Below are 16,621 nucleotides of genomic sequence, written 5' to 3'. Positions count from 1 at the left end.
GATTTTTTCTGCTACGAATTCTTTATATGTTCCGATAAAGGACGGTACAATAATTACAATTTTTGAAGTTATACTTCTTTTGGCGCGTTGGAGAAAATGTAATGGGGAGTGATTTTGTTCCGAGCGTCTGGAAAAACGACACCATGAAGTTTGTCAGTATTTACGACGCGCGGCAAAGCGATTTCAAGTATACGGCATGAAGTTGTCTTCTTTTCTTCTTCCCCTTTTTTTCTCAAGCGGGTCACCCATCCAAATACTAATCGTACTCAGCGCTGCTTTACTTAAATGATCGAGCGAAAACTAATGCTGTAACCGCGCCATGGCTGTTGACGCGTCAAGTAATTCAATATATCTCTCTTATATTTAGTGTGGACTGATATCTATATTTGATATTTTCTTTTTCTTTTTTTTATTCTTTCTTATATATATGTAGGATGTTTAAATTATATATGGATATGGTAAAAAAAGTGAGGAGTGTGATTGTAATCAGAAGTAACAATTTATTAAGTCGACAAAAATATAACACTAACACTTGACTATACCGTAGCTGGACTTACACTGACCCCGTCCGAACTGAAACGCTTCTCTTTTATACTCTTTTATCATTCTAGAAACTTCTCGGTCCCTCTCGAATATTCATATTCAACAAAAGCTAGAACTGCGTATATACTTAGCAACTGTCGTTCTTGAATATTCGAATCTTAATGTTTCTGTTTACACTTTTTCTAACTCTATATGAACGACGAACGACTTTTACTTTTGTTTGAAATGCGTATAAATTTAACCACGATCGTTCTTGAACATTCGAATCTTCAAGCTTCTTATTTATATTTTTTCAATCCCACACTCGGCCATTCTGCACGTTCATTCGTCCTCGAATGTATCTCTCTCTTTTTCCCCACGCATTCACTCATTTCTCCCTTAAAACATTCAAAGGTCAGCAACAAGCCTTATATCAACCCTTTCTCTAAAATCTGGATTACTGTAACTTTGTTCTTGCGTTTCAACCAATTGTCGTCGCTCTGTACTAATACTTGCACCGCGAAGACTTCTAACCAATTCTAACTCACGTCGTACGAGTTTCAATTCTTCCTCCAGTAAATACTTATCATTTCTTCTAACTTCTTTTTCGCAATTATCATTCAAAAATCTTCCTACATCTTCAGCATCAGGGAATCTTACTTCTTCACACACAACGCGTGGAGCTGTATTTGTTACGTTCTTCTGAGCCCACGCTTCCGACGGATCAACTTCTCTCAACCGTTGTATTAATTCGGTTTTCGATCCTGAAGTGCTACATCCTAATTCTTTGCACTTCTCCTTGAGTTCAGCAATCGTAGTGTTATTCTGTGACTTCGACATCTTATAAATCTTTTCAACGAACCGACAAACCAAAAACTGTGTCCAACCTCGATCTTTAATACAGACTTAACCAACGCTGTATAACTTACACGAGGGTGCTACACACTATTTCGCGCGACACGAAAATACAACACCAGCAATTACAAAAATTACACTCACTCACGGCTTACTTTTTTCTCAATCCCGGCTGAGCCCCCAAATATATATAATAATAATTATTTTTCTTTTTTGAGTTATTTTTTTTCTTTGAAGTTTTTTTTTTGAAGTTATTTTTGAGGTTATATTCGTTTTGTTACGGCAAAGAAGTATAACTTCTTACGTGCGTACATAAGTACGCATACCAGTTTTTTTAAATACACACATATATATAATAAATAATAATATTATAAGTATAATATTTATAAATATAATATTTTTCAAGGAACGAAGATTAAAATATATAAAATTGCATGAGTCTGTTCAAATTCGTTTACTAAGAAAAGAAAGAAAAATGAATACGATTTGAGATAAACTGGACGAAATACAACAATTCAGTAACGTGTACTACCACTTCTCTTTGAGCATTCCGAAGATTAATGGAAAATCAAACGGAAATCGCGTAGACAAGAAAGAGGAATCCACTTATCGAGCAGAAAGTAGATAAGAAGGAACTAAGGAAAAGAAAAGAAAAGAAGAAAAAAAGAAGTAGAAAAAACATTATTCACCGAACGAATCGGATACTCTTTTAAACCGTCGTCCAAATATTTGCATCCGTTCCATTCTCTCGGTAAATCTTCACTCGATTATTTCTTCGAATCGTGAAAAATTAAATCGCATAATTCATCGTCATATTTTAGCTCCCCTCTCCCTCTCTCCCTCTCTCTCTCTCTCTCTCTCTTTCTCTCTTTCTTTCCATTCTTTTTTGATAATAATTCGAAAAATAAAATTAAATCAGAAAAAGAAAATTTAAAATAAAAAAATAAATGAGTTGTCTATTTTACGACGAGAAAATTATAAATCTTTTTTATTGGAATTCGTTTGTTTTGAAAGAGAATCTTCGTCCCCTTTCCTCTTCCCTTTGGCCTCGAGATAAAAAAATCAAAAAAAGAAAATGAAACAAAATGTGACACATTTTGAAAAAAAAAAGAACTCCTACCGTACGAATGTAAATTCGTAAAAATTTGGTTGCACAATTTAACTCGGTCAACCGGATTCTCCCAACCATAGGTTTCATCGAATCTCCCATACTCTGTTGCCTACCTCCCTACCTGACTCCCACCGACCATCCAATCCTCCCAACTCCCCCAACCCCCCTTGTACCTCACTCTCGTCGTATATAATCGATGTTTCTGCAAACGGGCGAACCACGACGTAGCGAGAATAGTTTCGAGTTCTTTTTTCGTTCCAGTTACGTGCTGCACAATTCCTGCGGTCTCATAAATCTCTTCCCTCTTCCTCTTTCTCCGTCTGGCTCTGAACACCACCTCTCCCAAACCACCCACCCACCTACCCCCATTCACTGCCTCTACTTCTCCCAATGCACCCTGTCTCTCTCTTTCTCTCTGGTTCACTCGCTCACATGTAATCGTCCATTACTTTCTAGGCACTCGTCGAACCTCGTCGTTTTCACTATTTGTTCTATCCTGAAGGTGCATCTAACTCTTTCCTGTACGTATGAGTGTATGTGTAACCCGTTCGAACACTTAAAGTAACGTTCCGAGCTTCTTCCTTCTTACCCTCCTTTTCTTTTTTCTTCTTCTGTATTTTATTCTATTTTATTTTTATTTCTTTCCTTCATTCTATTATATTTTCGTTCTTTCTTTTTTCTCTTTTTTTATTCTCTTTTTTTATTTCATTTTATTTTCTTTCCGTTTCCTTTATCGGCTACTAAAGTAAAACGATATAAATATATATTTATAACGGACGGGGGTGAGAGAAGGATAGTAAGCCTCTCAAGTTTCTTTTTACCCACTAGAAATCACTAGTAGGTATCTTATTTGATCTTGCTTTTCTTTTGACTCGGAGAGGAATGTTTTCACTGTTATTTTTCATGAAAATTCTCGATTTAATATTATATATATAGATAATATCAAAGTCTATCTCGAAGTTTATGAAATGTTATTAACGTTTTATTAGAAATTTTGTTTTATTCCCGATAAATTCTTGACGAGAGATAATCCATTCATTATTTTTAGCTTCATTTCCGTGCCTCCGAAAATTATGTAGACAATCGAATAGTTCGAATAACTCCGCGATTTTCTATCATAAATAAAATAACAAATCGAGCATCATTCGAAAAATGAAATTTAACATAAATCTAAATACAAAAAAAAAGCAATAATAACTAAGATTAAAAAATCTTTGTAATCAACGTGAATTATTACTTCCCAAATTATACCAATCGTTGCTTAATCGTTTTCAAAGGTAGAAAACGTTCAAAAAAGTATTCGAAAAAATTTACAGGGGTAAAAATGACGAGGATGAGGATAAGGATAAGGATAAGGATGAAAGAGATGGAAGAGGAGAAAAATTAAAAATTATAAAAATAATATATTGTAAAATAGTGAAAGAAAAAGGAAAACAAATGTAAAAAACGAAAGACAGAGAAAAAGAAAAACGAAAAAAAAAAAGATTTAATCTGCCATGGAGTCAGGGCGTACGCACGAATAACATCCAAGCAACATTAATTAGACCCACAATTACGATAATGGGTGAGTTCGTGCATGGCAATTATCGTAGCGCCACGAAGGTAGTTAATTAAGAGAAATTCAATTAAGCTCTTTTGGCGGGTATGAGACAGAGGGTGGTGGTGGTGGTGGTGGTGGTGGAGACAGGGAAAGAGGGCTGCAGAGAAGAGAAGTAAATGAGGCAAGAGGGAGGGAGGTAGGGGGTAGAGCCTGCTAGGGATATAGAAATGGGCATAACCCAGGAAAAGGTTAAAAAAGAAAATAAATGAGAGAGAAAAGTCCGCTTACTCAACATGTACTACACGCACGCATGCTGTACGCACAATAAAATAAAAAAAAGAAAAAGAAAACAATAATAATAATAAAATAAAACAAAAGGATGACTTCCCGCCCTTTCGAAACGATGCTTTACTCTTTTTCTTGTTTCTTTCTTTTTTTTTTTTGCCTTTGTTTCATCTTTTTCCGATTTTTATATTTTTTTTTATTCTCCTATCTTCCTTTCTTTCCCTTTGGGAGGGAAAAAGAAGGTTAAACGACGCGTTAAACGATTTTCGTTCCTAGGTTTAAAAGTTAGGGATAAAAAGGGTCTGGACCTTTTGTTCGTTCTTGCTTGTAACACGTAAAATTACACGAATTTTTTTTTTGATAATGTTCGTTTAAACGCGATTTATGTCCTGCGTGGAATATTTTGTTTTCCTTTTTTTTATGTTCGTTTCATTTTTTAGATGAAATATACTGTCGAACGATTAGACTCGAGTAATGCAATGGATAAAATTAGATCAGTTGAATCGAATAACGTAATATACTACATATATATTTTAAGATAATAACGCAAAAATCAAATATTTCGATAAGAAATATCGAAGAGAACATTTTCGAAGCTCATTCATCCAATTGAGAATCGTTCTTGCTGGTGACATTGACGACGTAAATCCGTGCACGTCAATCGTCGAAATGAAATTATCTTTGACTCTTGTTGAATGGCTGAGACAATGGGAGAAAATTAAAATGGGTTCTCGTTAAACGCGTCGACAAGAAATAAGTCGAATAAAAATAGAAGAAAAATTGAAGAAAATTTGAAATATTAAAACATTATTTTCAAATTTCTACGATATTCTTATCGTATTCTATAAAGTATCTTAAACACAAATATCTTTGTTTAATTCTTTATGTTTTTCTTTTTCCAATATATTACATATTTTTCTAATTTCTCTTTTTTTATATTGGTCAGGTCGTACATAAAGTGTCTTCCTATGGAAGATTTATGTATGCATTTTTAGGCTAAAGAAATAATTAAATATAAAATACATAATTAATAAAATGTTATGCAAGTATTGTAGAAGAATTTAATGGATGGAACGAATCATTTCTAGTATTCGATATTCGAGACATTAGAAAAATTTCTTTAACTGTAAACTATTCTTAATTACTGTCAATAGTTTATCAATTTATCATTATTGTCAGCTACCAACATCATCGTTATTCCTATAAAATTTCAATTTTCATTTCCATCTCTATCATTTTCGTATTCTCCTTTTCTGTTTCACTTAACCGATGACTACCACCATAGCATCTGTCATAATATCTATCTTTCTATCTATCTATCTATCTATCTATCTATCCACCTGGACCAACTTTTTTCTCTCACTATTTCCGATCGAACATAGCAATCTCGGCAAATTGCTACGAACTATAGTTACAATATGGACACAGTTGCTCGTACGATCGAATATTGTATGGTCTGGGATCTCTTACGCTACAAGTTCTTGTTGTCGAATATTCGTAGCACGGTAACATCGTCAAATTCAACGACAACAGATACTACTCTGTACACGCCAACGTTTTTTTTTTTTTTTTTACTCTTCTCTAAAAATAAGATAAATCTAAACGAGAGAAGAAGAAAAAAACGGTAGGTGAAATCTACCGAATCGAATCAAAAATTTATCTTCGAAATAAATTAAATAAATACACGAATTTAAATTAACATTTAATCTGATCGTTGTGAATTTCGGTAAATTACTTACGAATAACTCATCGACGATAGATATCTCATAACGATAAGATAGATAAAATAAGATAGAATAACCCATAACGTAAATTTTTTAAAATAATACAATGTCATATTATTAATTCGATAATATATTTAATCGTTATTTGTTTAACATGAAGAATACAATTTATCGATCATTAAGATCAACCGTTTAAGATCCAAGTAGATTGTTGCCTATCTCCAGGCGCAAAACTGGCTTAATGTTCCATCGTCTTCCGCAGAGAATTATCGAGTTAGTTAACTGAAGTTATTCTACTAGACTAGTAGTCTGTAGTGCATCCTTGCAAGTTTACGTTAAGCAAAGAGATATATTGTCCGTTAGATCGACTATGTGATAACTGGATATGGGTCTTCTTCGTTTACTTAAGGATTCCTTCGTTCATGCGTATATTAAATATTACTTTAACTTTCTTAATATAATCGTCTTAACTTCTAACATTTGCAAAAACTTTTAATCCTTTAATTAATTATTTATTATATAATATATTACATCGAATTCATTATTTCATGATACAATGACTAACGATAATTAATTAAGATTGTTGTTCGAAAAATATTATAATTGTATTTTTCCATGGCAAATAAATAAACAATTTATATATATTTATATAATATGTCAGAAGAATGAATAAAAAATTAAATTTGACTATCTATTATCGATAATTAATAATAATCCTTTGCTTTTCAATGATTGCATTATTAATAGTCTAATTATTCAATGGGAAAATAATCATAATAATATAATACATTATCAATCATCATATTACGCAAATATACTATTATGCATTAATAAATAAATAAATTAATTAATTAATAAATATGAATAATCTAATTATCTTTTTAATTATTAAAAAAGAAAAAAGAAAAACAAACAAAACATACATCGTAATACAATAAAATAATAATATATATGGTGTACAACCCTATTATCGATGATTGTGATTATTTGCATTATTAAAATTGTTATATAAGAAATAAAAAAAAAATTAATAACCGTTCAAAAAAAAAAAATTACTGCGATTGTCCGTATCTCTTTAGTCGAATGATATAACAGAGAACGAGGAAGAAAATGTTCAATTAACTAAATGGGGCAAAAAACAAGTACGCTTTTAATTCGTAACTCGTACGTAAACTTGTACATTCTTTACGTTTTAACTCGACGTGGATACAGCCTACCATACTCTTTGCTTCTTTTCATTTCTTAAAAGCAATGAAATGAGAAAAACGTAGGAAAGCCTAGGGGGTACTCGTAGATTTACTTTATACTCTATTTTTCTTTTTTTTTCTTACTTAAATCGCTTCATCAAAACAATGCGATAAATTGTATAAAAAAGTAATTGTTTCGATACGAACCATTTTCTTCTTCCAGTCTTTTTTTTATTTTTTTTTTTTTATTTAAACATTTATTTATAGGTACATTTGTTTTATATCAACAAGAATAATGTATGCATCGATGAATAAACATAAATGATTAAAATGAAGCAACATATAATAATTATGTATAATAATAATAATTATTATTATATGTATTATTATCATTATATCAATGCGTGCAAGGAATAATAATTTCTAAAAGAAAAAGCAATGTCTTCTCTTGTACTTTGTTAAACGTTTCAATGAACGAAATAATGAGAAAATGTTCGGATGAATGACCACTTCAGAAATAGTTCTTAACAATGTAAGATAAGAAAATGTAAAATACCTTGGAAACGTTTTATATTAATTTTAATCATTATTATATATTCATCAATTCAATTTATAACAATCTTCAGTATAAATTTGTAAACTTTGTGAATCGACAGAATAATTGAAAATCTAAAAAACAAAAATATAAAGACAAAAAAGAAAGTATAATGAAAGATAGAAAATAACGAGAAGTGTATTTTCGATTTGATTAAGTTGAAAAAGACTTAGAAATAAATAATCCACTTCTATGTGGATCTGTAAGAAATACTCTAGATTTCTTTTTTGACGCAAAAGGGCAATAGAGACTATCCAAGGTTCGACGTTCGATCTAGAAAATCCCTACGAGACCAGAATCCAGTTGAAGTACTTCCATCAGAAAGTGCACTTTGACGGAGTTTCCACAAGCCAGTTTATACGTTGACATCGATCGAATATATGTACATACCTATGTACTACGTATATATACATAATATTATAAAAAAGAACCCGTTACTTTCTTACTATCACTATTTCCTTAATACAATTTTTACGATTAGTACATTTTTATAAATGTTGACACCCACACAAAAAATATATTATTAAATTTATTAAACATTAATTATAATTATTAAGCAATAAACAAATGAACAATTTTACAAAATTTCAACAAACATTAATATTGAAATACACTTGCTTCGTTTCTTGTCTATTTTTAAGATTCTCTTTCTCTGATAACATATCCTCATCTGGTTTTTAAATGTTAAATATTCTGTCTTTAGAACGTGATAAAATTTCGCTTAAATTAAATAAGATCATAAATTGAGAAAAACTATTATAATATTTCACATTTTTTGGTTTATAACTGAGCAGATAACGTTCGAAATAATACCGAGCTGACAATAATACGATGATGATACTTGAATAAAATCCGGCAAAGGTTTATTAAATTTTATTTGCGATATCTTTTTCTTGGTATAGTCATTTCAGGCGAAGGAAATCAACGAACTAGTAATGTTGGATTACTAGTTGTCGTCAGATATCTAAAGACAAACAACGTATGCACAATTAGTAAAATAGATGGGAGACCCGCTCGGAAAACCAAAAACCGTGTGCTGTTGACAGTAAAGATGTGGTAAAAAACCGCGACCTCTTTGGTAATGTTGAATAAGGGTAAGGTAACTCATACCCGTAAGAGGGAGAGTAAAAAGACACACTTCAGACGAAGGGAAATCGTGTTCATCTATTTTTAAGTATCTGTACAAAAAACTCAACTATACACATCTACGACCGATAGAGAATCGTTCTTATTCAAGTATAGTTTTAAGGGAAGATTTAACTTGTCTTCTTCCATATTCATTAGTGATCCTGCATTCGTACTGCAGATCGTTCTCATTCAACCTTCGAACAAGGAAGATTTCTGAAAGTGGCAAGTAGACTTACCGAGTAAAACTCGTACGAAACTTCAATCAAGAAACTACGAATCGTCAAACGAAAACCAAAGAGTTTTCGATTAAGAAATCTAAGATTCTTCGGACAAGAAGCAATTGAATTTTTTAACATTAAACGAAGATATTAACAAAATTTAACAACAATATATTATTTTGATGTATAACGTGTTACTGCGATTATCTAAATTCAAAAATTCGTTTTATCTTACAAAAGATAATATTTATTAGATGACGCTTAAAATTAGTAAGGACGAAACGTAAATCCACTAGTTACTTAAATTATCTGATAAAATATTATGTTGATAAAAATTTAAAACTACTTTCCATTTGTTCTAAATAATTTGTTTATAAAACTCCAAACAACGTGGATATTTTGTTGTTCTAAATTGAATGACCTACCCCTTTATGTATATTACATGTAAATATGTACATACGTATATGAACGTGTTATATATAAAGTTAGCGAAAGTTTAGGCCACCTAACTATTTCATAAAGTTAGAATGAGAGGCTTGGAGAAGAATAAGGAGGACGAAATGGTGACCGTTCGAGTTCGAATTTACATTTAATAATTGCATTCAATTAATATTCATTGGAATGCAAAGCGATTCTGTAAAACGGCAAATCCACCTTGCTAGATATATAGATATACTGTCTTCCTTTCTCTACAGTTTTATTCCATCTTTAACCTACCTCTCTTTTACCTTCTTCGACGTCCGGCAATACCACAAGGAAAATGGAAATTTTCTAAACGTTTTGCAAAGTCTCAAACGACCAAGAGAAAACGATTCAGTCTCTTGGAATCACCGTCTTTGGGCTTCCTACTGGTAAAGAAATAAAATTTTCTTTCTTTCTTTCTTTCTTTATCTCTTTGGGAAAACTCTAATGAAATTCGTCTTGGAGCTGGGTACTCTCGATGGGACCGCCAAATTTATTTACTTGAGTAAAGATCGAGAGTGAACGGTCTACCTCGATCTACCACAGATTTACTTTATATGTCTGCTGTTTGTGTGTATGTATATATGTATGTGTGTGTGTGTTTGTGTTTCGTGAAATGTATGAAAAATTGAGTCCTTCGAGTTTAAATTTGAACTTGATTTCATATCATTCGAAACAAACATTTTTGTGTAAGTCAATATTTAAATTTGCTTAATAAAATAAATTTGTAGATTTAAATTCAAGATTATCATAAAACCAAATGTGATCGTTGGTGGTTAAAAAAAGAAAATTACTATGGACTATACGATATCTAAATCTCATAAAATTTTAACTTAAGTTTACTGATAAGCAGCTTATTTAAATTCCAAGATTCTGCTTATCTATCTAAGCTGTAGATATACAAGTTGATATACAAATTTGTTATACAAGTTATGATACGAAATTCTCAATAAATATTTGCTGATAATCTCAATTAATTATTTATCACAAAAGAGAAGATCAATCAGACGATATAGAAAGTTCTTAGATACGAAACGCAGATGCACTAATTACTACGAAACTCGAATCATTAGATTCGGAGAGTTGAATCAACCCTGGGATCTATCTCACTATCAATGTCATCGAAAGCTACGTTGAAACTTTGCTCTTCTAAGAGAACTCGAGTTTCAACTAATCGAACTATGATAACGTCTCGTTTACATTCACGCGAATACACACACGAGAGAAATCTAATCTGACCTGAAGAAACGAAACGATTCAAATTTCGCGGCTATGGCAACTCGTAAGGGAAGTGAGTTAACCGATCATTTTCAAAATGCATCGTCTATCTGCCAGCATGCACTTTGAATCTTCGATTAGTGAGAAACGCTGAGATTCAAAATTATGAATGAAAATTAATATTCATTCATCAAACAAAAATTTACCACGCGAAGAGTGATTTTAAATCTAAACTGACATTGATGTAACGTGTATTTAAATATCTTTCATATTTGATCGTTTCTAAATTTAAAAATAATCTACCGAAGCATACTCATCTTTTAAACTCAATGACACTTCAATCAAATTTAATAATTCTACGATTATTCGCTATGACGTTGACGAAACGGGATCGAAATTTCACTTATGCACGCGCGTTCGAATATTTTGATTTTTATTTAAGATAAATAAAAACACTTGAAAGATCAGAAAAATTTAATTTAAATCGAATATAAATATCTAAGCACGTTTCTTTTTAAAACTCCACCGAAAAGAAATATATTCAAATTTCGTGGGAATCTTCGGGAAGAATCGTCAACCCCCATAATACGAGTTCCATAAATAAAAACTCACAAAACTCGCGTCTCGACTCTCGGCGCACTTTTTCAAAGATATCGTCACACTTTAAGAATACAAGAAGCAGTAAAAAATAAAACAATAATTTCCATACCTTGGAAATCTTCTTTCTTAAAGCAGCATTACAAGGTCGATCCTTATCTTCCACGAGGAAAATATGAAACACGATTGACAAATGCTTTCAGCAGCCGGGTACATAAATCGAGCTCAATTGATAGCACATTCCTTCTTTTCTTCAAATGTCACAAAAAAATAAACCCCGACAAAAATAAACACATGTTAGTTTTTACTAAGATGCTTAACTCTAACTAACATAAGTCACAATCATCATAATATATCACCGTGTTTATACTCCTATCTCAAAAAAGAACCCTCTAATCTGTCAAACATGCTAAACCAAAAACTTATCTCACGAAAAACCACACGCGTTACATACGTCGACGAGATCTTTCCACGTTGTAATAATAAAACAATAATAATAATACAAAAAAGAAAGATAGAAAGAATTATCATAAAAAAAGAAAAAAGATATAAATTCAAACAAACAGAGAAAAAATGTGCAAGCTATATAGAAAGATAACAAAAATAAATACTATACGAAGATAAAAACTCGAAAGGGGCGAGAAATTTCATACAAAAAAAATATTAAATAAATCCTCGGTGTTTTGCGTTTGTCCGTTAGTCTCTTAATCTCTCTTTCTCTCTTTCTCTTTCTCTCTTATCTCTTTTTTTCTATCTTTTTCTCTCCGTGTCGTATAGAATTTCACGCGCGCGCGCTCGACGTTCGTGCGTACGAAACGACGGCGTATGGCAGACTGGACCGAGAACCGGAGACTGCCCTTGGCAGCTGCGTGTTCGCTCTGACGCCGACGATAACGACGACGCTGACGACGACGACGCTGACGACGGCAACGACGACAACGATGACGATGACGACGACGACGACGACGACGACGACGACGAACAACGACGCCGACGCCGACGCCGACGCCGACGCCGACGCCGCTCGTAGCAACCGTGGAACGACGCGGAACCGTCCTACGTGGCGCCCTCTCATATCTACCTACCCTTTCACCCCCTCACACCCACAACCTCTCTCTCTCTTTCACTTTCAAGGGATGCACCTTTCCCACCTTTCTTACTATTTCTTCTCTTTCATATCTTTTTCTTACTTTCTCTTCTAACTTATTCACTCTACTCTTTCTATACGCATACAAACACACGCACACATACATCTATGGAGAGAGCATGCATGTGGATAAATATATATATGAGTTTATGCATGCATGGGTGTTCATATTTTATGTATATGTGTATAACTATCTCTCTCTCTCTCTCATACACTCTCTCTGTGTTTCTTTCTATTCATCTTGCTATCTATTCGTCCTTCTCTTTCTCTCTACCTCATAATCTTACTATCTATCTCTCTTTCTCTCTTTGCTCTTTCTCAGTGTTTCTCTCTATCCATCTATCTGTCCATCCTCTTTCTATCCATCTCATGATCTCTCTGTCTCTCTTTATCTATCCACCTAGTTATTTATCTATCCTTCACTCTCTCTCTCTCTCTCTCTCTCTTTCTGTTTTACACATACTACTATATCTATCTGCTTTACTCCACCGTTCACCTCCCACGACCGTTCCCAATCGTCGTTTCTCTCGCACCCACCCAGAGTAACACTCCCCCCCCTCTTACCCCCTTCCCCCTCTATCGATCCTCCGGGAAAGTCTCTCCTCTCTCCGGTGCGTTCCATTTACCAGAGGAGGCTACGCTACTATCGTACGCTCTCTTTCTCTCTCTCTCTCTCTCTCTCTTTCTAACTCGTACTAGAAAGGAGTCTCCACTACTGGCTAGTAGGCGACTCGAAATTCTTCCAGACCGTATTAGACCTCCTCTCTTCGCCACCAAATTCGACCATTGAAAATGGTCGATGTTGGCCGAGGTTCGCTTGAAAAAGAGAAGAAGAAGAGAAAGAAGTAGAAGAAAATTCGCAACCTCTGTGTTAGAGGAGTTTTCTCATCCTTTTCTTTCTTTCTTTCTTTCTTACTTTCATTCGCTTCGCTTTGTTTTATTCTTTTTTATTTTGCCCGATCCTTTCCCCAAATTAGAGGAGTTGTTCTCTTGAAATATTGGATAAGATCTCGAACGATCGAAATGTTGAGAAAATCGTGGCTTAGTTTCAATTTCCGTTACGGTTAATAATTTCCAATAGTTTAACAGATTAACTAATCGAATCTTTTTTTTTGTCATAAATAAATTAATTCATCGATAGAAATGATTATTTAAGGATTCGTAAATATATCTTAATTTTCGTTCGATTCCTTGTTTTTTTGAAGTTATACTTCTTTTGGCGCTTTGGGGAAAATGTAATGGGGAGTGATTTTGTTCCCAGCGTCTGGAAAAACGACACCATGAAGTTTGTCGGTATTTAACGACGAGCGGCAAAGAGATTTCAAGTATACGGCATGAAGTTGTCTTCTCTTCTTCTTCCCCCCTTTTTTTCTCAAGCGGGTCACCCATCCAAATACTAATCGTACTCAGCGCTGCTTTACTTAAATGATCGAAACGAGAACTAATGCTGTAACTGCGCCATGACTGTTGACGCGTGAAGTAATTCGATATATCTCTCTTATATTTAGTGTGGACTGATATCTATATTTTGATATTTTCTTTTTCTTTTTTTTATTCTTTCTTATATATATATAATAATTATTATTTTTCTTTTTTAAGTTATTTTTTTTCTTTGAAGTTGTTTTTTGAAGTTATTTTTGAGGTTATTGAGGTTATATTCGTTTTGGTACGGCAAAGAAGTATAACTTCTTACGTGCGTACATAAGTACACACACCAGTTTTTTTTTTTATTTTCATGAAAAGATCGAGATTAAATTTTTGGGTGAGAAAATAAAAAGAATCAAATATTAAAAAAAAAAAAAGAGGAAAGGAAAATGGGGAAAAAAATAAGAGGGAAACAAAAGAGAAGAGAGAAAAAAAAGAAAAGACTATTTCTTGATTTCATTTCTCTTTCAGGCTACGTGACCTTTCGCCGTTTTACCGACGATGCACTCGCGCGATTGAAACGTGGCACTACTTAAATCAGACCTCTATCCGTGTCACCCTACGTCTGTGCTTAAAGGTAGAAGGATAAAAGCATCCTCTTATTGCGATCTTCTATAGACCAAAAGAAGAAGAAAGCAAAAGAAGAAAAAGAAGAAGAGAGAAAAATAAAGAGTTAGGGTAAAGAGGAGAAAACATTCGCGAGAGGAAAGGATTGTTTCTTGACTTTCAAAGTTATCCGTGACTCAACGTATAATCCTTTAACCTTTTCGTAATACCGATACTTTTCTTCTTTTCCTAACTTTTTCAGTCAAACGAACTTTCGATTTTTTCAAAACAATAGATCTAAACAACAAGAAAACTTTCGAGTACTCAGTTAGATTACTTTTGCTTATGATATTTAACAGCTTGCCTAAATATATTAACAAATTATGAAAGAAAAAGAATTCATATTTGCAATAATAATAATATTAATTTGTAGAATTATTTTTATAAAAATTAACGATTACGTATGATTCGCGTTTGTTTGGAGGATTTTACTAATAAATTTTGAATAAAATATCTCTTTGTTAAAGATTATCATTTACATTTATTATTACTTTCCATATTTCCCTGATAATGCATTTTGTCACTGTCAAAAACTCGTACCTTTTAATTTCGTTGTTATTATTATTATTATTATTATTATTATTATTATTATTATTATTATTATTATTATGCAATATATGCAAAAGAGGTAAAAGTAATAATAACAATGAACCGTTCTAATATAGGTAAAATTAAAAAAAATAAATTCCAAGGAAATAAAGGAAGATTTTAAGCGTACGAAAAGGAACGTATATAGAATCTAACAATAGGAGAACGACAATCATACTTACATAAATATTAGAAACACGGATTGGATAAAAATACGTTTATCAAACGAAGTAGTGCATTGTCTGGTTTCCTTAGCAGTCAGACAGTACTTACTACTACTACTACTAGTCGTATTTTTAAAATTCACAGGTCTTCAACTTACATTAAGAAAATAAAATAAGAAATGTATCGTTTTACTTATTGTTGTTAGTTTAGGTAAGAGAAAAAAAGGTAAAAAGAAAAAAAAGAATGAAAATTTGGTCTATCCTGGTTTACTTGTCCTTGAGATTATTTTCACCAGAAACGTTAAAAACCCGTTTCGTTACTAGTGAAACAAATCGAATTAAGGAAAAGAAAATGAAGAGGAACAGAGAGTGAGAGAGAAAGAAAAAGAAGAAGAAGAAGAAGAAGAAGAAAGAAGAGTCGTTGGCATGTTCGATTCGTTTCCAAGCGAACGTCAAAGTTCGAACAACGTCGAAACGAAAAGTTAGCGGAAACGGAACCACCAAAGATTCCTCCGATGGTTCCTTCTTCTTTCGTGCTAACCACGAAGCTCGAAGATTTCCTTGCCGGGTGGTGGGTTGCTTGGACGAAACCGATTTTGCGACGATTCAATTCCACGTACTGGGAAAGTTCCGAATGTTGGTATTGGAATGTGACAGGAGTGTAGTAGCTGCCAGGAGAAAATGGCCAAACGTTTTCTACGACTTGGATTCTATGTGTTTGCCAAAAAGAGACAGACAAAAAAACGAAGGAGGCAAAAAGAATGATAAAAAACTAACTCGAAGAAAGGGGTAAAACAAAAGAGATAAAAAGAGAGGGAGAATAAACAAAAAAGAAAAAAAGAAAGAAAACTAGAAAGTAAATGAATAAGAAAAAAGACGGGGTGAAACCTAAAAAAGAAAGAGAAGTTAAAAAAAAATGGATGAATGAACGCAGAAGAAAAAGAAAAGAGATCATGCAAGAGAGAGAGAGAGAATAAGAGAGAGATATAAAGGGTCTATGGAAGGGAATCTCGTTCGAGTATAACGCAGACAAGTGGAAAGTTCGATGGCCGTGGATAGTTGTAAGAAGCAGGATGGAGATCACTGGGAAATACTTGGGCCTATTCTCAGGAATTTGATTCGAGGCAGAAATCTCCTTCGGGATTCTAAACGCATAGCATTTCAGGTATCCAGCCCTGAACCTCTATCTCTTAGAGTGAGCCTTTCCTAACTTCTTAAGACTACGGATCACTACGCTTTCGGGTAAGGC

The 16,621-nt window shown here is 33.0% G+C and overlaps 1 protein-coding gene across 8 annotated transcripts in view; it reads right to left on the bottom strand.

Moving 5' to 3' along the window:
* LOC122524179 (glutamate receptor ionotropic, kainate 2) overlaps positions 1 to 12,400 on the bottom strand; it is a 249,077-nt gene extending 236,677 nt beyond the window's left edge. For 4 of the 8 annotated variants that reach the window (XM_043646280.1, XM_043646286.1, XM_043646285.1 and 1 more), the window contains exon 1: positions 11,555 to 12,400. The gene's annotated coding sequence lies outside the window, so the exon portion shown is untranslated. The remainder of the gene's footprint in view (positions 1 to 11,554) is intronic. The other 4 variants (XM_043646283.1, XM_043646282.1, XM_043646281.1 and 1 more) reach the window with 4 other exon arrangements.
* Positions 12,401 to 16,621: the final 4,221 nt, after the last annotated feature.

This window comes from Polistes fuscatus, unplaced genomic scaffold (genome assembly GCF_010416935.1).
Source record: "Polistes fuscatus isolate 324 unplaced genomic scaffold, CU_Pfus_HIC Scaffold7, whole genome shotgun sequence".
Classification (NCBI taxonomy): domain Eukaryota; kingdom Metazoa; phylum Arthropoda; class Insecta; order Hymenoptera; family Vespidae; genus Polistes; species Polistes fuscatus.
Note: the sequence above shows the minus strand (reverse complement) of the source record. Positions and strands in the feature narration are given on the sequence as shown.